At 49.4% G+C, this 26,586-nt stretch overlaps 1 long non-coding RNA gene across 1 annotated transcript; it reads left to right on the top strand.

Annotated features, from left to right (window-relative positions):
* Positions 1-2,555: 2,555 nt before the first annotated feature.
* LOC143821500 (uncharacterized) lies at positions 2,556-16,042 on the top strand. The gene is made up of 3 exons (XR_013225817.1): positions 2,556-2,637; positions 11,575-11,928; positions 12,027-16,042. It is a non-coding gene; the product is annotated as an uncharacterized LOC143821500 (long non-coding RNA).
* The last annotated feature ends 10,544 nt before the right edge of the window (positions 16,043-26,586 follow it).

The raw sequence follows: 26,586 nt of genomic DNA, 5'->3' as shown, positions 1-26,586 counted from the left end.
TTGTCAATCAGACTGCAGAGAGGTGAGTAGCGGGGTACCTCAGGGCTCGGTGCTCGGCCCGGTACTTTTTAACATATTTATTAATGACCTAGATGAGGGGGTGGAGAGACTACTCATCAAGTTTGCAGATGACACCAAATTGGCAAATACTCCGGAAGATAGAGACATAGTTCAATGAGATCTGAACACAATGGAAAAATGGACAAATGAGAACAAGATGCAATTTAATAAAGATATGTGTAAAGTTCGGCATCTGGGTAAGAAAATTGAAAAACATGCCTACTGGAGGGGGGATACGCTTCTAGGTAACACTGTGTGTGAACGGGGTACTTTTGGATTGTAAACTAAACATGAGCAGGCAGTGTGATGCAGCGGAAAAAAAGGCGAATGCCATTTTGGGCTGTATCAACAGGGGCATCACATCAAAATCACAAGATGTCATAGTCCCATTGTATACGGCCCTGGTCAGACCACACCTGGAGTACTGTGTGCAGTTCTGGAGGCATCACTTCAAGAAGGACGTAGATAAATTTGAAAGGGTACCGAGGAGAGCAACGGAGATGATCTGGGGCCAAGGGACCAAGCCCTATGAAGATAGGTTGAGGGACTTGGGAATGTTCAGCCTGAAGAATAGGAGGTTGAGAGGGGACATGATAGCCCTCTTTAAGCATTTGAAAGGTTGTCATTTGGAGGAGGGCAGGATGCTGTTCCCGTTGGCTGCAGAGGAAAGGACGCACAGTAATGGGTTTAAACTACAACAATATAGGCTAGATATCAGGAAAAATAATTTCATAGTCAGAGTAGTTCAGCAGTGGAATAGGCTGCCTAAGGAGGTGGTGAGCTCCCCCTCACTGGCAGTCTTCAAGCAAAGGTTGGATACACACTTTTCTTGGATGCTTTAGGATGCTTTGGGCTGATCCTGCGTTGAGCAGGGGGTTGGACTAGATGGCCTGTATGGCCCCTTCCAACTCTTTGATTCTATGATTCTATGATTCTATGATTCTATGATTCTATGATCTGTAGTCGCTTTGCAGCCATCCCAGAGTGTGTTACTGTGGACCAAATTATACATTTAAGTTTTTAGCACCATAGACATATAGACACAAAAGCATGGAAATAACTCCCCCAAGGTTAAGGTGACCATATTGTCCCACTTTTGGAGGGACATCTGGGGGCACCTGGCAAATTGTACGTATGTTGAAATTTATATATGTATATATATATATATATATTACAATACTATTTTTGCATTCTATGAAAATTTTTGTTGCTCCATATAGACCAAATTTTTAATCAAGAACCCCCCCCCCCCCACGGTCAGTGGTGTCCCGCTTTACCAATGTTAAAATCTGGTCACCTTACCCAAGGTGCTGTTTGGGCATACGAAAACTAAGGCGAGGGGTCAGGATTCCTCCCTCCTCCTTCAAGCAACACAGTTGAATACCCCATTGTGTATACTCCGGCACATATTTATGGAATTACTCATTTATAACACATACTGTGGAGGAAGAGGGGGAGAATATTGCACCCCAGTAGAGGGTATATGAAAAGTTTTTTTAATTAAAAGCAGAAAACAAATTTGATCATATTTTGATGTCATATTTTGATCATATCTTGATTTTGATGTCATAATTTGATCATATTTTGACATATTTTGATGTCAACTCCCCATGCTGAAAAAACTATATTAGTTTTGGGAGGAAATCACTAGTCTTTCATCCTGCAATATAAGCTTAACTTTCCACTTAGGGGAAAATTATAAATTCTCTCCACCCTACTTCCAGTCCCAGATTCACTGATCAAATATTGTGGGCCTTTCCTCATCCATTAAATGTAGCAAAATCCTTACCTTAGGTAGTTACATTCTGGCCACTCTGCATGACATCACCAACAGCATCAAGGCAGCAAACAGCTGGCTACATCCTCCATTTTAAAGCGCTAGTTGGGGAATTGCATAAAATGGATTCCCCAACCTCAAAAGTGTGAGCTAGAGGAGAACAAGCAGCTGGACACCGGCAAAAGAAATGTGTGGAGGCAAAAATGTGCTACCTAGGCCTTCAATGTCATGCCCTCACACCCGCCTCACTCTCCCTTCTCCTGTGCATGGGATTCTTTTTAAGCGAACTGCCTGGAGCAATGACTAGGCATACAAGCATACAGGCAAAGCCAAAAATATTTTTCCCCAAAATAGTCACACAAAGTATGTCTCTCTAAATTCCCCCCCCCCAATAAAAACAGAAACGAGTTTAATTTTTTTAAAGATTCAAGATTCGTGATTCCATAAGGGGTGGCATTATAAAAAGCACTATGCATCTATGATTAGATGCATAGGCGTTTAAACAGAGAACTCTTTGTTCTGTCTAGCTAGGCAGCCTTTAGCTAGAGTGCTAGAAGTAGCTTTAAGAAATAGGATGCTGGGAATTGTAGTAAGTTAATTCTTTCCTTTGTGTCACAAATGTGATTGGAAGATAATCCCAATTTCCCAGCTAACAGCCAAGGCGGGAAAACGCCCCTTCCTCTCTCTTTCTAAACTCCTTTGTTAGTCTTCAGCCACCCACAGTAGATGCAACACGCACTCTTTTTCACCAATCTGAACTCGTAAAGAATCACCTTTCTATTAAAAGACCTCACCAGCATGTAAGTCCGCTGCTATAAGATGCCTACTTAAAGTGATCTAAAAATGAGTTTGGCTTGTGTTGGACACTCTCTGTTTACAGCTAGTCACCTCAGGCTATGGGACAGAACAGTGAAAAAAATTGTTATTTTCTGTCTGCTGAGCAAAGTAAAGATTGTTATTTCCAGCAATCCCAAACCCCCTTGAAGTAGAAGGAAAATGCATCTTTGTCTAACTGTTTTAAAAGTGCAAAGTACTGTTTCCATTGTTTCCTGTCTGCTCTCTGCTGCCCATCCATTTTGCCACTTTTACATTGCAAAGATTGTCTCAGTCTGCTAATCTACTGAATGCTATGTCTGCAGAAAATCTTATGTGTCTGCGTAAATTTACATTGCAAAGGATTGCTTCTGCATGCAAATTTTATGTGTCTGCATAAAATCCAGTGAAGGACTGCTTTCTATATAGAATACACAGGGAAACCACTTAAGCCTCCGGAGCTAGGCAAAACCCCCTCCATTTCTCAGAAACAGCCTCAAGTTGCTGAAAACAGCGCAAGTGCACATAGCTCTCAGCAAGCTCTAGTGGCTAAAAAGTGGCATAACAAGCAGTTATTTTTTTTAAAAAAAAATAGAGGATCTTTGCTAGCAAGCTTCATTCAGTGGCCACCTCTGCATCTGCGCGTCATAAGAAAGATAAACAAATGCTGCCAAATTCCTTCGTCATTGCATCTCTTAACACGAGTTAAGAATCCAGCAGTGACAGAAGATGGCAGAATCTTCAGACCATGCAAATCAGCCTTCTCCAGAGGAGGACAGGCAAAGCACAGATCCTGATGCATTGCCAGATGTATCCGCTTCAGACCAACACCACCTTTAGTCGAGAGCAACGCTGGGATAGAGGCGGCCCCCAATGCCTTGCAGGACATCCAGCCTCTCACAGCCATTATGGAAAAGCACCTCCTGGAGGAGGTTAGCAAGCTCAATGCATGCCAAGTCTCCACATGATCAACACTGGAAATCCTGTGCAGCACTGCAGAAACCACTTCTGACTCCCTGCATCATGTCAAACGGGTGTTAGAAGAGCATTTTAAGAAGGGAAAGCGGTTAGAGGAGAAAGCTCTATCAAATCAAATGAAATACCTTTATTGGCATAATCATAATAAAACATTTATACAAAAGACAAGGAGGTTCAGATCCCAGGTCACTTGGAGAAAATCCCATGAAGGAATTTTGCAATGCGTTCGGTTATATGAGGGTTATGATCTGATAAGAGAATGTGCACTATTGTTGCAGGACTGTGAGTCTTGCTCGCCACCACAAGAGGAAATATGTACCATTCTCTGAAGTGGTTATGTTGTTCACAAAACAGTAGAACATGTTCCACTGGCTCGAGTTTCTTTGCAGGACATGGGCAGAGTCTGTTGGTATATTGGTCTGTCAGTATAGTATACCAACCTTTAGTCACTGCTGTTGGTAGGAGGTTCAGCCTTGCTAGCATAAAAAATCGCTAGCAAGGCTGATTTTAAGGATGTAAAATACTCCAGGATCCTTCTTGCTGGGGGATAGATTTCAAAAAAGATGGGAGAGCATGTTCTACGTTCTCCAGCGATAGTGTTCTGATAGTCGATATCCAGGATTCGTTGCCTGATGATATTGTAAGCTTGGTTCTCTTCAAGGTTTCCTAAAAGCTCAATAGGCTTTAGTTTGTTGTTGATCCTCACAAACTAGGGTGATATAAAGTTATCAGACAGCATAAGGTAGACGAGACTCCCATCTTGGGCTCTAAAGTTCAGGTGGAGCCAGTATTTCAAGATAAGGAGCAAGGCTAGAGTGGCCAGTTGGGTAACGGCGGTCTCCAAGTATATTGTGAGGGCAGAGATGCATTTAGGGAGGCCCAATAAACGGCGAAGGAAGGTGGATTGCAGCCTCTCTATTCCTGCAGGGAGGTCTATGCCCCATACTGGTATACCATAGAAGAGTTTTGAAATCAGCATGGTTTGAAAGATCTTAATAGCAGCAGGGAGGTTTTGAGCTCCCTTAGTAAAATAGAATCTCAGTATTGCATTTGCCTTGAAATTTGTGCAGGTTGATACTTGGTTCCAATGTAAGGCTCATTTCAGAGATTAGTGAAAATGGACTCCTAAATATTTAAAGTGGTGCACTTGCTTCATTTATTTTCCACTTGGTGAGCTTCCTGGATTTGGAAAATACAACTATTTTAGATTTGATGAAGTTGATCTGGAGTTGATTTTGATTGCAGTAGTTTCAGAAGACTTGGAGAAGGGTTTTTAGGCCAACCTTGGTACAAGAGATGAGGACCGCATCATCCACGTACAAGAGGAGGGGGACCAGAGAGCTTCCCAGCATTGGAGCGTGGAAACAGTTTCCTATGAAATTTTCGTCCAGGTCAGATACATATAGGTTGAATAGATGTGGGGCTAAAACACAGCCCTGTTTAACACCTTTATTGGCAGGTATTCTGTCAGAATGTTTCGCATCCCAAGGATTGCAGATTCGGCAGCCAGTATTTGTGTGAAGGTTACGAATAAGATACAAAATCCTAGAATCCATTCCCATATCAGATAGTTTTTTCCATAATCGAGTTCTGGGGATGGAGTCGAAAGCGGCTTGCAGATCGAGAAAGACGGTATAGAGCTTGCCCTGTTTGGCACAGGTGTAATTTGCCACTAGATGGTAGAGGGTCAGGACGTGATCGAGAGTGGACTTTCCCGTCATAAAGCCAATATGTTCTGGCCCCACCTTGGTTGCTGACCACTCCACTAATTTGGATCTAAGATAGCTGGCATAGATTTTTCCAGGGACATAAAGGAGGCTGATAGGTCTGTAGTTGGTTGGGAGGCTTGGGTCACCTTTTTTGAAAATCGGGACAACTACCGCTTCTTTCCAGGAGCCAGGAATAGAACCGCTGGAATTTATTTTGGTAAAAAGAGAAGCAAAGAGAGGGGCCCAGTAGTTGGCAAATTTTTGAAAGATTTCTGGTAGAAGACCATCAGGGCCAGGCGCCTTGCCATGTTGGAGTTTGTAAATTAGTTCTTTGATTTCATTTTCTTTGACAGGGATCCAATGGGGGGACCCGGATGTTAACAATTCTTCATTCCCATCAGGTGGCAGATTGGGGTCATAGAACACTTTGGAAAAATGATCAACCTAAGATTCCATATTAATGGTGGGGTTTGGAGCAGATCGGGTGCCACCGAGGCCTTGGCCCACGAGTTGCCAGAACAGCCGATTGTCTTGTTTTTTGGAGTTAATCAGGCTGTAAAATTTCTTTCTGGTTTCGAAATATTCAGTGAACCCTTCAGGTGTGTTTTTATGTTTACTATAACGAAACAATTTCCTCAGCTTTTGTTTCTCAATCCTGCAGTGATTATCAAACCAGCAGTGTGTAGAGTCAGTGGAGTGTGGTTTATAGCGGGAAGACCTGTTCAGCTGATTGAGTAGCAAGGGTTGAGTAGTTTAGAAAAGCGTCATTGATTGTATTGGCTGCGACCATGGACTGATGAAGCAGAAGGAGGCATTTTTGTCAAGGAAGTCATGAGCTCGCTCCTCAGATTTGGTAGACCATCTGTAAAAGATTATCTATTTGGCTGTAGCATGAGTGGACAGAGGTTCAGGGCAGTTTGGGCTTCTTAAGATTAAGGTTAGTGGGAGATGGTCGCTCTCTGTGCATTCGCCAACCTGAAAATTGATGGATATTTCCTTTCAGGGTAGAGGGGATGATAATATAATCGATGATACTTGCCCCACGTCTTGACCTGAGTGTGAACACGCCAGACATGTCTCCTGTGCTATGTCCATTTAATAGAATTTTATTTGCAGGGAGACAAAGACCAATTAAATGGTGTGCTGCTTTATTTAGCTCTTTGTCTTTGGAAGCTCAGGAGAAAGAGAGGCTATTTAAGCAGACTTCATCTGGGTTTAAACCAATGAACTTACATAGGTCCATGTAGTTTGCGCCCAGTCTTGCATTGAAACCTCCACCAATTATTGTGGATACCATGGGAAATTTTTGTTCAAGAGTTGTTATATAGTTTGATAGGCAGGTCCAGTTGTCCTCTAGTTGGGACGGCTCATCTGTTGGGACGGCTCATCTGTTGGGGGCATGTAAATGTTTACCAAAATAATGGAAGCTTTCACTGCCTCAAGGTAGGTGGCCTGAGCGAGAGGAGCACAGCTATCCAAACTTATAGTAGATAGGCAAAGAAAGTTTGAGATGAAGGTGGGACGGCTCATCTGTTGGGGGCATGTAAATGTTTACCAAAATAATGGAAGCTTTCACTGCCTCAAGGTAGGTGGCCTGAGCGAGAGGAGCACAGCTATCCAAACTTATAGTAGATAGGCAAAGAAAGTTTGAGATGAAGGTGCAGATATCAGCTTTGGGGTGCCCTATTTTGTTTGATCTGTGAGCAGGAGAAGGGAAAGCCACGTATCCAGGAAGAGAAATGTACTCACACATCCAAGTTTCTTGGAGCATAATCACCTCGAAGCTTGAAAGGAAGGATCTAAAATCAGGATCCAATATGTTTTGTTTCCAGCCAGATATATTCCAGGACAGTAAGTTTAGGGATGGCTTGTTGAGAGGAGATTTTAGTCAATCTTGTTCCACTAATTGATCCAGGACTGAATGGTGGTCATGGAAAATGCTGCCATTCCTTGGAATGGTATTTGATTTAAGCTTATAACAGCTGGAAGGGTTTCCCAAAGAGTTTGATGATGCAGAGGATTGTAAGTTTGGAATGTCCTCATCCTTGTAGGTTATTTTGGAAGGTGACGTTGAGAACTGATGGTCAGAAATAATCCATGGTGAGTCCTTATACAGTATCTTTTTTGTTTTCAGGTTGTTCCTGAGTTCGTTTAACAGCTTGTCTAGTTGTAGATAACTATTAGTTTGAGTTGTATTTAAAGATGATGAGGAAGGGGGCGGGGTCTCCACAGTTACCTCTGGGGTTTGTCGTCCTTTAGGTATCTGAGGATTCCTGAGAGGGACAGATTCTTGCATTGTTGGTGTATTGCCTACTTTTGTCCCATCCCCTGTCTGGGGAGGCAGTTTAGGAGCTGTAGATCAGGGGTAGTCAACCTGTGGTCCTCCAGATATCCATGAACTACAATTCCCATGAGCCCTTGCCAGCAAACGCTGTAGATGATGCCAAAGCAGAGTCAATTCTGATAAGACAAGGGGTCAAACTTTGGGCTTTGTTTTGGAGATCTGAAGGACTTGGCAGATTTTCTCCCAGTAAGATTATCTCAGGCTCTTGAGATTGCTGCTAGGCATTTGTAGGTAGCTGGGATAAGGAGTTGTCTTGAGGTTCCTTGTCAGCAGGGTCGTGGAGTTTGACCTGTCTTTAGTGGGACTTGATGGGAGATTCCTTCCGTATGCCAGTGCATGCAAATTTGTGTCTGTAAAAGCTCGGTGTGTATGGATGTTGAAAGATGCTAAGTAATGACTTTTGGCCCGGAGAATGTCTGGGATTTCTGTTTTGTAGAAGGTGAGCAAAACCTTTATTTTCCAGGGATCTTTCCTTGAGTATTCAAGGCCCTTTAAGTCAATAGAGGGTCTATAAGTGAGCTGCCTGATCACAGTGATTATCTGGGGTCTATTTTCCCATCTTCCTCTATTCCAGGGATAGTTGTCAATTTCCAGAACAATTTTATTCTTTTCATATTTATAGAGAGCCAGTTTGGTGTAGTGGTTAGGAGTGCGGACTTCTAATCTGGCATGCCGGGTTCGATTCTGCACTCCCCCTCATGCAACCAGCTGGGTGACCTTGGGCTCGTCACGGCACTGATAAAACTGTTCTGACCGAGCAGTGATATCAGGGCTCTCTCAGCCTCACCCACCCCACAGGGTGCCTGTTGTGGGGAGAGGAATGGGAAGGCGACTGTAAGCCGCTTTGAGCCTCCTTCGGGTAGGGAAAAGCGGCATATAAGAACCAACTCTTCTTCTTCTTCTTCTTCTTCTTCTTCTTCTTCTTCTTCTTCTAGTTATAGTTCCTGAAAATTGGGTAATGAGGCTTTAACTGTTGTTGATGCACACTCCCCATGCACACTCTTTCCATGTTATAGTGATTGAATGCCCCAGATGCTCACGAAAAGGTAGAAGATATGCAGGCAAGGAACCAAGCACATACAGTAGCTTTTGAGACAGCCTTGGAGACCCTCTTCAATCATATGCAGCTGGCAGACATGGATCAGGCAACTCCTCCATGCCGAAGCATTGCCATCCCTGGTATCTGAACATACATCCTCGCATCATTCAAAACATATGTACTCTCGTTATACTTCCTCCCATCATTCATCTCACCATACAAAACTTGCACCATCTCATCATTCAAAGCACACCAGACGCTCTGGTGGTGAAAGTCACATCACGAAGTTCCAAGACCTCATCCCTGGCAGATGAAGCAGTGCGAGCCAAGATGGATGCCAGTATAGCAATGGTAAAAGTCCCAAAAACACAACAAGAAGAGGCCCTCCGGGCAGAGATGGCCACAGTGAGAGCCCAAAGGGCACAACAAGAAGAAGCCCTCTGGGCAGAGATGGCCATGGTGAAAGTCCAAAGGGAAAAAGAAGAAGTCCTTTGGGCAAAGTTGGAAACACTCAAGTGCCAGCAGGAAGCCACAGAGCATGATTCTCGTGCCATTGTCCTAGACAAGGAGCTTCAGAAAAGGAATCCAGACTTTGACCCTTCAGGAATAGTGGAGGAAGAGTCCATGAGTACGTGCAGTCGCAGAACCTCCTCAAGAGTAGCAATGAGATGGAACTGTCATCACCCCCAACCAGCAAAGCTCAGATAACAACCCCTATGAACTCGCTTCCTATCAGGGCTCATCAAACCGCAGCAGTCCAGCTTCACGCAGATGCCAAGGAGTTCATACGTAGAACTGTACAGATTTCCCAACCTCTCATGCCACAAGTCTCGTCTAACAGTGTGGCACGCCCCTCGGTGCTTCTTCACCCTACGGTGCTTCTTCACCCTACACCCAACTGTCATGTTGTCTCATTCCTGTTTCCAGTTGGGACTCTCCAACCAAACCGGTTACCACTACAGGCACCTACAGCTCTCCTCTATCATTGTCCACTCATGTGCCAGCACCTAACCTACCACTGGCCACATCCATAAGCAACCTACCCTACCACTGGCCACATCCATAAGCAACCTACACAACAAGTCTGTGCACATGGTTGCAATGTCCCTCCTCCTGTCATCATGGGAACCATTCCTGCGGCGACTCCTAACCTCCCCATCAGTGAACGACTAGAGACGAAGTCAACCACCCGCTGGGAAAGGATGAACTTGAAGCAGAGAGGTTTACAGAAGTTCAATGATAAAGGAGATGACTACATGATGTGGAAGCACACCTTCAAAACAGCCATCAACAACAAGGACCTGCGTGCGGATGAAGAGCTTACGCTAATGATGTTTTGGTTAGGAACGGAATCTGCTGATGACGTAAAGGGCATTTACAGGTCTAACCTCGCAGATCCTGCATCAGCTCTGGAACTGGCTTGGACCTGACTGGACCAGTGGTACGGTATGTCAGTGGGGATGTAAACCTCACTTCTGCAACAGTTGCGCAACTTTCCCAAGTTGGGTCCCAAGGTCTATGGAATTGGGTCTATGGAAGTTATCAACCCTGCTTGTCCAGACAGCAAGAGCAAAGGCCAATCCTGCTCTACCAGGACTTGCATGCCTTGATCAATTTTCATTGCAGTTACAGGTCATCAAGAAGCTACCTGACGATCTGGAAAGCAAGTGGCTCACAAAGATCACCAAGTATGGTAAAGCAAATGGCAACCAGTACCTGCCTTTTTGCAGTTTTGTTGTTGCTGAACACGCTACCTTGCGCTGCCCTCTGTACTGGCATGCAGTCATGAAAATCCAAAATGATGGGTCAGGCAAAGTTGATCATGGTACACAGAGAGTGTGCCGCAGGGGCTGGTTGGTGGGGTGTTGTAGCTTGAGTTATGGTTTAATTAAAATAGGCAGATTAATTTTGGATCTTTGATGCTAAAAAAACGATCCTGCAGAGTGGGCTCTTATAAGGATTTACAAGAAGAGTCTCCCCTGCAGAAGCACATAGGGCGAAAAGCAATCATGATGTCCCAATTTGGTTCTTGGACATAGCCCAAAGTTTTTTATCCTTGTTAATTTCAAACGTATTATGGTTTAATTAAAATAATCAGGTTAATTTTGGATCTTTGATGCTAAAACCAGCCCTGCAGAACGGGCTTCTGTACAGTTTTACACATAGGGAGTGCTCTGGGACTCCAAAGGGGTTCTCTGTGTGTCTGGAAGAAGTTTCAGAGAGTGTGCCAGGTGGGCTGGTAGGTGGGGGGGGTTGGGGCTCGGGGGAGTGCATGTGCTACCGATCTCCTTTGCCATAAGAAGCATTTCCATAGGCATCTGAATGCACCAATGGGCGTGCAGAGGTTGGCTGTGGATTACCTTTAAAATGGGAGAGAGGGAAGGCATCCAGTGTGCTTTCTGCTACTGCTGCTGTTGCTGGTCTCTTTGCCCCATGGAAGAGCCAATTTCTGAGGAAATGAAGCCGCTGCCGACGGGGTCGGACGCCGTGGAAGAGCCAACTTATGAGGAAATGAACCCCCAGTCTATAGAACATGAGATAGCTGAAGAAACAATTTATGAATAAATGCATGAGCCTCTAGAAGCTACATGCAGCGAGGTTACACACAATGATGGGGGAGCTGCAACTGTAGAACCATCACAGGGTTTATCGGCGTTTTGTAAAGAATACCACGTATCTCTAGATGCTGTGTGTGAGATGATTAATCGTCCTGACCAGAAAGGTAGAGCTGAAGGTGCACTAACGTGTGTGGCAGATTTAAGTAGTGAGAGAGAGGTTGGGACAAGGGGCGGGGGGGGGGGAGAATGCTATATCGGCTGAGAACAAAACATGATTTTTTAAAAATATCTTACAGTTAGAGAACTACGAAGTGGAAAACCGGGTGTTTGCAGACATAGTGGCTGCCCACTCGAGAGTGTGGGGCACGTGCTGCAGGTACTGTGAGGAAATTGCATACTGTCAAGAGCACAGTTGTCTGGGAAAGAGTTTCTCCACTGAAGATGAGGATTCCTGATTCAGATGAAGAAGCATCAAGCAGTGATGAGGCTGAAGAAATGGGAGATTCCAGGGTCGATACAACTGATGACATGTCGGAAGATATGAAAGAACCACCTCCATCACGGATGCAGACACCAGAGCCAACGAGGGTGGCGATTCTATAAAGGATGAGGAAGAGATGCAGACCTGCATTCAGACTATATTGCCCGATGTAAGTGTGGCAAAAAAAAAAAAAGAACTCTGAAGCTGATATGATAAATTTTAGAAAAATTGAACTTTTATAAAAAAATGTTTTTTCTTTTAACACAGGTGTGGGACAGTACTATTAGAAGAAAAATCATAGAATCATAGAACCATAGAGTTGGAAGGGGCCATGCAGGCCATCTAGGCCATCTCAACACAGGATCAGACCAAAGCATCCTAAAGCATCCAAGAAAAGTGTGTATCCAGCCTTTGCTTGAAGACTGCCAGTGAGGGGGAGCTCACCACCTCCTTAGGCAGCCTATTCCACTGCTGAACTACTCTGACTGTGAAACATTTTTTCCTGATATCTAGCCTATATCGTTGTACTTGTAGTTTAAACCCATTACTGCGTGTCCTCTCCTCTGCAGCCAACAGAAACAGCATCCTGCCCTCCTCCAAGTGACAACCTTTCACATACTTAAAGAGGGCTATCATGTCCCCTCTCAACCGCCTTTGGGGCAATTTGTGACTTGACCACAATCACCTATGACAAACCCCACTATGTTGCGATCAATAGACATCACATCGAAACCATCAGCATAGAAATAAAGAACGATCAGAACCGCCACGTCTCATTTTGCTACGGGAAGGTCATTGTAAGGTTGCACTTGCGACAGCGGAAAAAATGGTGATCGTGAAAGATTACGAGGATCCTTCAATGTTTAGAAGCTATTATCAATCCCAGGCTGGTAATGGTCTCCTGGGATTTCATGGAGCTCCTGTTATGTACGGTAGGGGAGTGGGGGGGATTTTCCATCATCTTTTCAGACTGGCTGTACCACTTTTTAGAAAAGGTGTGGATGTTGTCAGGCCACACTTGAAAACTGTGGTGCATAATATTGTGCAGGATGTTGTGGGGCGTGTTACCCACAGTGTTATGAAAAAAATCGCACCCCAGGAAGGGTCAGGCTTTCTGTATCTTAAAAGAAGGGGCGGACTGAAAAGAAAAGCAAAAGACATACGCAAGGGGGCCCCTAGGCCGGTTAAAAGAATCTGCAGAGACATTAAGAAGCAGAGAGCTCCGAGTAAGAGGAAAGGGAAGAAGCAGAAGGCTAAAAAGAAAAGACGCAAAGCAGGCGTCTCAAGGACGTTCTATAAAAGGCCATGGCTTTCATCCACTGCGGATCGGGAGAGTGTGTAAAGTCAGAACTGGACCTGTATAGCCCCGACGCAGACCTGTATTGAAAAAAGCCTGTATATCGAAGTTCCGCCTCTTTCAGCCCTTGCTGGATCGACACCTCTAGAGTTTTACACAGCAGGGAATGGCGAAGATTACCTCGATTTAAATAAGACCCTCTTGTATGTGAAATGTAAAATTACTCAAGAAGATGGCGCAGACATTGCTAATGACACTAGCGTGGCACTGGTGAACTATCCAGTCGCTTCCATTTTCAGCCAGCTGGATGTCACCATAGGTGACCGCCTCATCAGCCAGTAACAACTGTTATCCATACAGAGCATTTATCGAAGCGATGCTCAACTATAGCGGGGAAACCCTAGCTACCCAATCTTCTGCAGGAGCCTTTTACAAGGATACAGCAGGACATCTCAAGTCCACTGTCTTAGCAAATCCTACCAATGAAGGATTTTCCAAGAGAGCAACACTGACTGCCACAAGCTGTGTGGTAGACCTTCTAGGTCACCTCCATGCAGACATATTTTTTCAAGAAAAATTGCTAAAAATTGTTAAATGGAGTGGATGTGAAAATCAAACTAACACGCAACAAAGACTCTTTCTGCTTAATGAGTGGAGTTGGAGATGGAGTACGCTTTAAACTTCACATAGAGTCTGCATCCCTCTTTGTGAAAAAAGTGAAAGTAGCCCCAGGCATCCGGCTTGCCCATGCTGAAGCTCTGCTGACATCGCCTGCAAAATACCCGGTGGACCAGGCCAGCATGAAGGTATTCAGTATCCCAGCCAGGGCCCGCGTGAGCAACCAAGACAACTTATTTCTTGGTCAGCTCCCCAAAATGGTGGTCATGGGCCTGGTGGATAACGACGCTTTCAGCGGAAGTTTCACAAAAAACCCTTTTCACTTTAAGCATTATGTCCCACTCCTGGCCACCTCCCCCTCCAACTTCTTCCATGGAGAAGACAAGCTGCCTGCCAGATGGAAAGTCAGCCAGAGAGAGAGGGCTCAGAGGCTGTGAGAACCTGGAATGCAACTTATCCCCACCCTCTGCGCCGCCTATTGGCAGAAGACAGGAAAGCGCTGAGGGTCAGAGGCTTCATGAACGCCACACGCTGTCCTAACCAGTGTGGTCCCAGTGTGAGGCTTCTTCAGGGCCTCGGAGGGCCTGCAGTCCAGCAGGCTAAGTTGGGATGGAGGAAGGGAGGGAGAGCCTGGCCTCTAAGACCAACTGTACCTCAAGATCCACCAGCCCATGACCCAGATGGCTTACCTTGGCCTGCATGCATCGCCCAGACCATGCCCATAGTGGTCTCCAGAGCCCTCTCAGCAATCCACTCATTCCTGGGGTGGTTGCCGGAGGCCTTGTAAATGCTGCACACTAGGGCTGCCATGCAGCCTCCCAGCCCATGTGGGGCCTAGCCAGCAAGCTGCCTCCCCACCTACTGGGGACTATGACTACTGGGGTCATAGGGCCCCTCCATAGCCTCCTTTCCTCCACATTTTTCTTGTCTCCCTTCTTATTCTGAAAGGCTATGCACTGCTAGATATGTACATTTTTGGGAAATTTCAAAGCCATGGGGGAAAAATATGTGCAATATTTTCTGACGCATCAAACCTAAACTAATACGACTGCTTTACTTACTTTACTAAGCATAAAAATGGCAATATTTCACATCAAGCAGAGTCATCTGAAGCTCAGCCCTTCAAGGACGGAGGTCCTGTGGCTGGGTAGGAAAGGTCCAAGAGAGGAAGCGCGCCTACCCAACCTGGATGGAGTGCAGTGGCCCACTCCACCAGGAACCTGGGAGTGATTCTTGATGCCTCCCTCTCAGATCACGAAAGTAGCACAGCTGGCATTTTACCACCCAACTACTAGCGTTCTACTTGGCCCCGGAATACCTAGCCACAGTGATCCATGCAATGGTCACCTCTAGACTGGACTTCTGCAACTTGCGGTACACTGGCCTGCTCTTATCCTTGATCCAGAAACTACAACTGGTCCAGAACACAGCTGCCAGGGTCCTCACAGCAACACCTTGGAGGTCCCACATCCAGCCCATCCTCCAGAAGCTGTGCTATCTTCTGGTTGAATTCCGGATCAGACTTAAGGTTTTGGTTATCACCTTTAAGGCCACACGTGGTCTGGGCCCAATATACCTGAGGGATCGCCTTTCCGCCTATAGCCCTCAAAGAGCCTTGCGCTATTCCACCTCCAACCTCCTTGTGGTCCCTGGCTCCAAGGAAGCTCACTTGACCTCAACCAGGGCCGAAGTTTTCTCCATCCTGGCCCCCACCTGGTGGAACGAGCTCCCAGAGGAGATCAGGACCCTGACAGAATCTGAATAGTTCCGCAGGGCCTGCAGAAGGGAGCTCCTCCGCCAGGCATTTGGTTGAGCTTGACCTAAACTACCTCATTGGTCCCCAAGCCTCCCTCCTAAGACGACTGCTACCAATTTTCCCAACTCACTGGGCTTCAGTATGAGTTGAACTAATGTTCTTTGCAGTTTCCACTGTTCTTTAATGTTATTGACTGGCATGGGGAACTCAGTCACAATAAGACAAGAGACGACTTTTGGCATGAACTAGGCCACAGCTTTATTAACTAACACAACTAGGGGTTGGCCTGGCACGAGGATAGAGCCATCCCCATGCAGCCGTCCGGCTGCTAACATGGGCTCAAGAGGCGCCCAGGGTCCCCCGTTCCTCCCAGCCGGGAGGAAAGGATCCCTTGCCCCTTGATGCCCTCCCCAGGGAGGAGGCCAGTCATGGCTGTTGGGCGTCCGCCTCATACAGACCATCCTTACCCCCTGGCTCCGAGCCCCTGGCCTTCCCAGCCGGGTAAGGCCGCGCTCGGTATCAGCCGGTCTCTTAATGAGACCCCCACCTCAGGTCCCAGTCGCAAACTGGTCCCTGCGCAAAAGCTCTACCTCGTGCCCCCTATTCCGCAGCTGTGACGACAAAATCTCCATTAACATGGGGAGGGTGGGCGGGTGCCTTCCCCGGAGCTCCCTGCAGACAAAGAGGGCAGGGACCGAGCACATGGCGCTTATAAGCGCCTTGTCCCCGCCCTCTGCGCAGGCGCTCCGGCCGCTTCCGTCTCCTGCTCCTTCCCTCCCCCGCCCGTCAACTGCGGCCGCGTCCAGCCGCAGCCGCTCTTTGACTGGCATGGGGAACTCAGTCACAATAAGACAAGAGACGACTTTTGGCATGAACTAGGCCACAGCTTTATTAACTAACACAACTAGGGGTTGGTCTGGCACGAGGATAGAGCCATCCCCATGCAGCCGTCCGGCTGCTAACATGGGCTCAAGAGGTGCCCAGGGTCCCCCGTTCCTCCCAGCCGGGAGGAAAGGATCCCTTGCCCCTTGATGCCCTCCCCAGGGAGGAGGCCAGTCATGGCTGTTGGGCGTCCGCCTCATACAGACCATCCTTACCCCCTGGCTCCGAGCCCCTGGCCTTCCCAGCCGGGTAAGGCCGCGCTCGGTATCAGCCGGTCTCTTAATGAGACCCCCACCTCAGGTCCCAGTCGCAAACTGGTCCCTGCGCAAAAGCTCTACCTCGTGCCCCCTATTCCGCCACTGAGCGAGGCCAGCCCGGCCTCGTTCCCACCAACCCCAGAATTCCCTAGACACCACAAACGCAGTGCCGAACCCAAACTACCCAACCAAGCATCCATCCCCAAGGCCGAAAGGTGCACTCCGTCGCTCCGGAACACAGGAGCGTTCTGATGCCTGATGGTGGGGTGCCGCAATACAGCTCCTCCCAACCGTGCCATGAGTTTCCGAACTTCCCGGTTAACCTTCTCCTTGGCCCGGTGGACTCTCTCGGGACGATCCGCATGTCTCCACGTCCTCCGATCCAATAATTCGGACCACACCAGGTAGGTTTCCGGAAGCCTCTTCCGCAGAACCCGTAAATCCGCATACACCATATTCCGAAGATGAAGACCAGAGACCTCAGGCAGATTGTTCTCGCCAAGCTGTATCACCAACACCGCCGGGGGTCCCTTCTCAAAGACGTTCCTGGATACCACATCCACAAGCGCCGCCCACTTCAGCCCCCGGTAACCAGCCCAATGAAGCTGAAGGCGACCTCCGAGTCCCAGCCGGGCCTCCCATCCAGACGTCTTCACGTACCGGGCCGCCCAGTACACTATGCTGTGCCCCACGATTAAAGCTGTAGGCTCATTACGGTCCAGTCCTGCAACGAGCGACAAATTAAAACGTGCAACCAGTACGAATGTAAAACCGAAATGCTGAGGATCTCCACCATCCCAGTCTCATGATCTCGGCGGGCTCCGCCCCATCACGGAAGGCCTGAGTCGCGGCCCCGATCTGAAACGAGTGGGTACCGTACCACTCTTGGGGCAACCTGGCCTCCTGGAGACATAACTTCAAAACTGCTGCAAACTGAAAACGGGAAAGGTACGTCCCATCCCTGTGGATAAAGAACAACCCCGGCCTCGCGGGCCGCAAGGCAACAAAACGCAGCAACGCCGCCACTGGGCAGCACCCTCGCTCCGGAGCCCTGTGAAGGAAAACCGGGGCTCCCTTTCCCTTCTGATCCGTCTTCGAGCGGCGCATCCAGAGCTGCACCCCTTCTTCTGAAAACTGGACATCGTCGACTCGCAGAGCCGAGGAACCCCTCGCCCGCCTGGACTGAGCCACCAACTCCCCACAGCGGAATGCCCCGTGATAGGCCACCAAAAACGCCGCTCGGAAGAGGGCGGCCTCATAACTGGAAGAGCAAACCGTCCGTAGCTGACCAACCACCCGGACCAGCACGTCCCTGGTGATCGGGCGCCTGGTATCCGGGGACCTATGTGCCAGCCTCCCCCACCCCTTGACTGCCATCTTCGCCAGGTGGGAGGAACTGGGATCCCAAGTCCCAAAGGCCTTGCTGAAAAAGGCAAGGCCAGCCATTGTCACCCTCAGCGACCTGTGCGCTAACCCCCGGCCCTGCAAGTGGACCAAATAGCTCAGGAGGGTCCATTCACAAAGCGGCCAGGGGCCAACCCATCCCCTGGAATGGGCGTAAGCCAAGAAGTCCCTTGCCGCCCCTTGATAGCTTTTCCATGTGGAGGGAGCAACGGACCCCAGTACGCCTTCCCAGATCAGTCCGCTCCAAGGTCCCAGAGTTCGTCCGGGAAGTCGTCCGGGTCCCGGTGAGCCTGAGGGGCAAAGAAGCGAAACTTTTCGACCTGCAGGCGAGACAAACTGTCAGCGAGCACATTACTAACTCCAGCTATGTGCCTGGCTTTGAAAGTGATGTTAGCTTCCAGGCAAACCAGTACCAAGCGGCGCACCAGGCGCATGACCCGTGCCGCCCTAGCTGATTGTTTGTTCAATATCCGAACCGCTGCCTGGTTATCGCACCAGAACAGCACATTTTTATCCCTGAACTCCTCCCTCCATAGCACCACAGCTACTAGCAGCGGGAAGAATTCCAAAAAAGTGAGATCCCTCCGTAAAACCTCTCCCCACCAGGCGGGCCACCGCTGGGCGCACCACCGGTCCCTGAATAGGACCCCGAAACCCACTCCCCCAGCTGCATCGGAGTGCACCTGTAGGTCCCCCCGTAGACTCATATCGGCTCGCCACAGGGACACTCCATTGAAGTGGTCCAAGAATTGCTGCCAAGTGATCAAATCCTCCCGAATGCCCTGAGAAATGCGCATGTGATGGTGCGGCTTGCTTAATCCCCTCGTGGCATGAGCCAAACGGGCGCAGAAAGCCCTGCCCGGGGCCACCACCTTACAAGCGAAATTCAAGTGGCCCAAAAGCACCTGCATTTCCTTCAGAGTGCATTTTCTGCGGGAAGACATTTCTCGAATAAGGCCACGCAGGGCGACCACTTTCTCCACTGGAAGGCTGGAAGTGCCAGCCTCGGAATCCAACTGTATACCCAGATAAGTAAGTCGGGTGGCCGGACCTTCCGTCTTGTCCCGCACTAAGGGAACCCCCAACTCCTCGGCCACTGCCTGGAAAACCCCCAACCGCCTGGCGCAGGCATCCGTGCCCCCGCGCCCCGCGACCAGGAAATCATCCAGATAATGCGTGATCCCCCGGAACCGCCCCTTGCGCCGCACCACCCATTCCAAAAATGAGCTGAAGGACTCAAAGGCCGCGCACGCTATGGAACACCCCATAGGCATAGTCTTATCAACGTACCATTGGCCTCCAAACTCGATCCCGAGCAGGTTGAAATCCTCCGGATGAATGGGTAGCAGCCGGAATGCGGACTGTATGTCGGCTTTTGCAAGGAGGGCCCCAGGACCGCAGGCACGAATCATGGCTACTGCCTCATCAAATGAAGCGTACCGAACAGAACACAAGGCCGTGGGAATGGCATCATTGACTGACCCACCCCGCGGATAAGAGAGGTGGTGGATCAGGCGGAATTGACCGGCTGCCTTTTTCGGCACCACCCCCAACGGGGACACCCGAAGATTTTCCAGCGGTGGGCGGTCAAAAGGGCCCGCCATGCGCTCCGCCTGGCATTCCTTCCGCAACTTATCCGCTACAATGTCCGGGTAGTCTCTGGCCGACCGAAGGTTCCCGCAAGAGGTGGGGACCCGGTCCCCCGTGAAAGGGATCCGAAACCCCTCGGTGAAGCCCTTCGCCAAGTAAAGGGCCTCCCTCCTCTTAGGATACAAGAGGAGCCAGTCTATCAATGGGCCCAGCTTAATCGGCGTGCGGGCCAACCGCCGGAGAGACCTCGGGGGCTCAGGCAGTCTTTCCCGCTGTTGAGGATCCTGGGACACCCGACCCTCCGTCCTTCTTACCGGAGAGTCGGGTTCCCCGAAAGGGAGGGCCCCCAGTCCCTTGAGGGCACACTGACACTGCATGCCCCCCCCCCGCAGCCCTCGCATTTGTGTTCGAACCTGCACTTCCGGCGCTTACATCCGGTCCGGTTGAAGTCCCAGCACACAAAACCTGCCAGCTTCCTGCTGCTGGGCGCCGGGGCCCTACCCTTCTCTTTGTGATGCCGGACGCTGGGCCCAACCTGAACAATCCACGTATCGTGGTGCTTCAGGTCCCAGCGTGCAAGGGGGTTGTGGAAGGCTAGTTCCCGAAACTCCCTGTCATATTCCAGGGCAGCCTCCTCCCCAGCCAGGTCCCTGGCCTCCAAAACCTGCGATAGATACTTCCAGGTATGCCACCCCCTCTCCGAGTAGGCGGCGGTCACCAAGGCCATGTATTCTGCAAGACCCCTCAACCAGTTATCGAAAGTCCGATCCACAGCTTTCTCCCGCTTGCGGGGCTCCTTGCGCTTCCCAGTGTCGCCCCCTTTTCCCTGCCCTCGTAGCATGGCAAACACGTCCACAAAGAACCCCTCTAGGGCCCTCTCCCGGATCTTGGGTGGTAAATGGATACCGGGAGGGGAATCGTCGGCCATGTGCCAGACCGGAGGCACCCGGTCCTCCTCGGCCACACCCTCCGCGTCCAGGAGCCGAACCGCATCATCCCTCCTCTTAAGAAGCCAACGAGGCAGTGCGGGTACATAGGCCCCTTCGAGCCAATACCAGCCGCCCCGCAGATCCTCGTCCCCCTCCCAAGAAGAGGACTCAACCGAGGAAGGGCTGGGTTTCCGCCTGGCCTTCTTTTCCGCCTTGCGGGGACGGTCCCGCCCCGGCCGTCGATGCCGGTCCCCGCTGGCCCCTGAGGAAAAACTGGAAACAGAAAGTTCCCCCGAGCCGGACCCGCGGGACAGGCGACTGGCCCCCGAAGCCCCGCTGGGACTGCTGCTGGCCATTTGAGCAAGGGCAGCAGAATATCCTCGCCAATAGGCCGCATCCTCCGGCGGGAATGCAGCCGCCCCCCGCGTCGCGGAGCGTGACGCCCCATTCCGGGACTTGGCACGGGACCCCCTGTCCCCCACTGCCCGTACACTGCGTCTGGCCCTGGCCACTTTAGGCAATTGGCGCCCCCTGGTGGCGGCTGGCAAGGCCGTTGCCCGTATGCCACCCCCCTTTTGTTTTCCAGGGCGGCACCGCGCCCTGCCAGGCCTAGAGCCCCTCCTGGGGCAAGCTGGGCTGGCACTGCCCACGGATGCAGGGGAGAGCCTGCCTGGAGAGGGCTCCCTGGACCCCCTGCCGGACCTGGTGGACGCCCGGCGTCTGGCACCCCCTTTTCCCGAACCCGCGGGGGGTTTTCCCCCTCCCCTCACTGGGGACCGGGACCGTGGAGTGCCGAGCCTCGTGCTCGAGCCTGTGGCCTGTGACCGCCCCCTGCGGCTGGACGCCGTCCCTTGGACACCCCGCGGTGCGGGAACCGCCGCGGCCCAAGCCTCTCGGGCCCTCAAGGCGCTGGCCCTGCTCCTCCGCTTCCCCGAGGCTTCCTCCCCGGCCTCCCGCTGTGCCGGCGATCCGCGGTCTGCAGCCACGCCACGCCGTGCGCGGGAACGCGACCCGGCCATTCCCGCCCTCCGGGAGCCCCCGAGCCTTGCCGCCGAAGAAAAAATGCCGTCCCGCTGGAGCTTCGCGGCCGCTACCGCTCCCCGGCTTCCCGCTGCGCTGCGGCCGCCCCCCGCCGCTCCGACGACTCCGGAGACCTCGTGGAAGGCCCAACTCCGCTCGCTCCTCTCGCCGCGTGCTGCCTTCCCCGGAGCTCCCTGCAGACAAAGAGGGCAGGGACCGAGCACATGGCGTTTATAAGCGCCTTGTCCCCGCTCTCTGCGCAGGCGCTCCGGCCGCTTCCGTCTCCTGCTCCTTCCCTCCCCCGCCCGTCAACTGCGGCCGCGTCCAGCCGCAGCCGCTCTTTGTTATTGTTACCTTGTTATTATAAATGGTTATCTGTATTACCTCTTGTTCCATGTAAACTGCCTTGAACCTTCGGGGAGGGCAGCATATAAATAAACAAACAAACAAACAAACAAAATTGTTATGCCTTAGTTTTGTACATGCAAAATTACAAATGGACCCACTATGTGAGAGAAAACTGCAAGCTGATTCCCTCTGTGCTTTCTTAGCTCATGTACATTAACGTTTGCTATCTGGTTAAAGAGAGCTCAGTTCTCAATGGAACCTCCAGTTGTTCTCGGAGGCTCAGGAGCAGTTTCTGCCCTGTCTCCTTCTGCTCTTTTTTCTCCCCCCTGCAAGGTAGCGCAATAAGCTGCGTTTTTACTAGTCTGAGGGTACATTTTTTTACAGGGGTCTGAGGAATAGGCGAAAAGGTTAACCACAAGTCAGATTCAAAAGGCAAGAGAGTGTATACAACTCCTGGGAAGCTTGAAAGCCCCATCTGCTCCTTTCACAAAGACTAGGGCTGAATCTGCACAGGGCTTTTACTCCAGGATGAATAAATCCCTCCCCTCTGTACTGAATTTGATTTCCATTTTTATTTTTGGCACTTTAAACTCTGCAACATGCATCCCTCTAGGGAGAGAAATGCTTCTGGGATTTACAAGCTATACAAGTCTACAGCATGTACATCTTGTCTTTAAAGCGCACTGCATTCATTCTAAAAATGAAAATATTTTATTGGAGCTATTTTCAGTACACCACCAAATTTCAAATTTTTGCATTGGGAAAAGGGGGGGGGGATCCATTTTGGAAAAAAAATGGAGAAAAGAATGTTGTTTCCTGGATTTTCTCTCTCTTTTTTCTTGGGCCTTCACATCGGTCATATTTGATTTGACTGACCACAAGTTGTTGGTCTGCCACCTCACCAGGGCTGGTTACGTGGGACAGCCTCCCAGTGGCCTTTCTCCAGAACCGGACACAGAGCATTGCGGTGGGGGAAGAGCTGTCATACCCCTTTCAAATCCCCTGTGGAGTTCCGCAGGGGGCAGTGCTCTCCACCACATTGTTCGACGTATTTATGCACCCTTTTGGCCCAGCTGGTTCAGCGTTTTGGAATTTTGGGCAGAGCTGTCACCAATATGAGGATGACCCCCAGCTCTTTCTCCTGATGGATGGCTGCCCAGACTCCCCACTCGGATACATTTGCCAGATGTTTGGAAGACATAGCTGAATAGTTAGAGTCCCCTGAAACTCAGCCCCTCCAAGACGGAGGTCCTGAGGTTGGGTGGGAAGGGACTGGATCAGGAAGTGCAATTGCCCACTCTGGTACAACTCACCATCTCACTTGAGGCCAGGAACTTGAGTGTGCCTCCCTATCAATGGAGGACCAGGTCATGAGAGTAGCTCACCTGGCATTTTTCTATCTTTGCCAGGTAAGGTACACCATGGAGGGCCCATATCCAGCCAGTGCTGATGCAGCTGCTTTGGTTGCCAGTTGCAACCCAGATAAGGTTCAAGGTTTTGGTATTGATCTTTAAGGCCATCTGTGGTCTGGGCCCCCACATATATGCAGGACTGCCTACCCTCCTATGCCTCCAGAGGGCTCTTTGTTCTGTTGGTGATCCCTGGCTCATAAGAGGTATGCCTGCCTTTAAGATAAAGGAAAGATCAAGGAAGCTTGTAGCCAGACGCGGATGTTGGATTTTCGTAGGGCAAACTTTAATAAACTCAGAGACATGATGAGTGTCATACCATGGACGAGAATGCTGGAAGGGAAGGGAGCATGTGAAGGATGGGCGCTACTCAAACAAGAAATATTGCATGAATCATAGAATCATAGAATCATAGAGTTGGAAGGGGCCATACAGGCCATCTAGTCCAACCCCCTGCTCAACGTAGGATTAGCCCTAAGCATCCTAAAGCATCCAAGAAAAGTGTGTATCCAACCTTTGCTTGAAGACTTCCAGTGAGGGGGAGCTCACCACCTCCTTAGGCAGCCTATTCCACTGCTGAACTACTCTGACTGTGAAAAACTTTTTCCTGATATCTAGCCTATATCGTTGTACTTGAAGTTTAAACCCATTACTGCGTGTCCTCTCCTCTGCAGCCAACAGAAACAGCATCCTGCCCTCCTCCAAGTGACAACCTTTCAAATACTTAAAGAGGGCTATCATGTCCCCTCTCAACCTCCTTTTCTCCAGGCTGAACATTCCCAAGTCCCTCAACCTATCTTCATAGGGCTTGGTCCCTTGGCCCCAGATCATCTTCGTCGCTCTCCTCTGTACCCTTTCAATTTTATCTATGTCCTTCTTGAAGTGAGGCCTCCAGAACTGCACACAGTACTCCAGGTGTGGTCTGACCAGTGCCGTATACAATGGGACTATGACATCTTGTGATTTTGATGTGATGCCTCTGTTGATACAGCCCAAAATGGCATTTGCCTTTTTTACCGCTGCATCACACTGCCTGCTCATGTTTAGTTTACAATCCACAAGTACCCCAAGGTCTCGTTCACACACAGTGTTACCTAGAAGCGTATCCCCCATCCAGTAGGCATGCTTTTCATTTTTCTGACCCAGATGCAGAACTTTACACTTATCTTTATTAAATTGCATCTTGTTCTCATTTGCCCATTTTTCCATTGTGTTCAGATCTCGTTGAACTCATGCTCAATCAATGACTATTCCAGAAATACGAAAACACTGCAGGAGCTCTAAGAAGCCTATTTGGATGAACAGAGAACTTCAAGAGGAACTAAGAAAGAAAAGGAAAATGTTCAGGAAATGGAGGGAAGGACAGAGCTCTAAAGAAGAGTACCTACAGGTTACTAGGCACTGTAGATCAATCATCAGAAAGGCCAAAGCTGAGAGTGAGCTAAGATTGGCCAGGGAAGCCCATTGTAACAAGAAAAGATTTTTCAGTTATGTGAGGAGCAAACGTAAAGTCAAGGAGGCAATAGGCCCACTGTTGGGTGCAGATGGACAAACTCTAACGAAAGATGCAGAGAAAGCAGAAAGGCTTAGTGCCTATTTTACATCAGTTTTTTCCCACAGGTCAAAGTGTTTAGGCACATCTAGAGATGGCTGTAGCCAAAGGATAGTGTCTGGGTGGCAGGTTAACATGGATAGAGAGGTTGTCGAGAGGCATTTAGCTGCACTGGATGAGTTCAAATCCCCTGGTCCGGATGAAATGCACCCGAGAGTACTCAAAGAACTTTCCAGAGAATTTGCACAGCCCTTGTCCATCATCTTCGGAACCTCTTTAAGGACTGGAGATGTCCCGGAGGACTGGAAGAGTGCAAATGTTATTCCGATCTTCAAAAAAGGGAGGAAGGATGACCCAGGAAACTACAGACCAGTGAGTCTGACCTCTGTTGTGGGGAAGATAATGGAGCAGATATTAAAGGGAGCGATCTGCAAACATCTGGAGGACAATTTGGTGATCCAAGGAAGTCAGCATGGATTTGTCTCCAACAGGTCCTGCCAGACCAACCTAGTTTCCTTTTTTGACCAAGTAACAGGTTTGCTGGATCGGGGAAATTCGGTTGATGTCATTTACTTGGATTTTAGTAAAGCTTTTGACAAGGTTCCCCATGATGTTCTGATGGATAAGTTGAAGGACTGCAATCTGAATTTTCAGATAGTTAGGTGGATAGGGAATTGGTTAGGGAACCGCACTCAAAGAGTTGTTGTCAATGGTGTTTCATCAGACTGGAGAGAGGTGAGTAGCGGGGTACCTCAGGGCTCGGTGCTCGGCCCGGTACTTTTTAACATATTTATTAATGATCTAGATGAGGGGGTGGAGGGACTACTCATCAAGTTTGCAGATGACACCAAATTGGGAGGACTGGCAAATACTCCGGAAGATAGAGACAGAGTTCAACGAGATCTGAACACAATGGAAAAATGGGCAAATGAGAACAAGATGCAATTTAATAAAGATAAGTGTAAAGTTCTGCAGCTGGGTCAGAAAAATGAAAAGCATGCCTACTGGATGGGGGATACGCTTCTAGGTAGCACTGTGTGTGAACGAGACCTTGGGGTACTTGTGGATTGTAAACTAAACATGAGCAGGCAGTGTGATGCAGCGGTAAAAAAGGCAAATGCCATTTTGGGCTGTATCAACAGAAGCATCACATCAAAATCACAAGATGTCATAGTCCCATTGTATACGGCACTGGTCAGACCACACCTGGAGTACTGTGTGCAGTTCTGGAGGCCTCACTTCAAGAAGGACGTAGATAAAATTGAAAGGGTACAGAGGAGAGCGACGAAGATGATCTGGGGCCAAGGGACCAAGCCCTATGAAGATAGGTTGAGGGACTTGGTAATGTTCAGCCTGGAGAAAAGGAGGTTGAGAGGGGACATGATAGCCCTCTTTAAGTATTTGAAAGGTTGTCACTTGGAGGAGGGCAGGATGCTGTTTCTGCTGGCTGCAGAGGAGAGGACACGCAGTAATGCGTTTAAACTTTAAGTACAACGATATAGGCTAGATATCAGGAAAAAGTTTTTCACAGTCAGAGTAGTTCAACAGTGGAATAGGCTGCCTAAGGAGGTGGTGAGCTCCCCCTCACTGGAAGTCTTCAAGCAAAGGTTGGATACACACTTTTCTTGGATGCTTTAGGATGCTTAGGGCTAATCCTGCGTTGAGCAGGGGGTTGGACTAGATGGCCTGTATGGCCCCTTCCAACTCTATGATTCTATGATTCTATGATTCTATAACCCAGGTCAGGGCCTTTTCAGTCCTGGCC

The sequence above is a fragment of the Paroedura picta genome, chromosome 12 (assembly GCF_049243985.1).
Source record: "Paroedura picta isolate Pp20150507F chromosome 12, Ppicta_v3.0, whole genome shotgun sequence".
Classification (NCBI taxonomy): domain Eukaryota; kingdom Metazoa; phylum Chordata; class Lepidosauria; order Squamata; family Gekkonidae; genus Paroedura; species Paroedura picta.
This window is presented reverse-complemented; position numbering and strand designations above follow the sequence as displayed.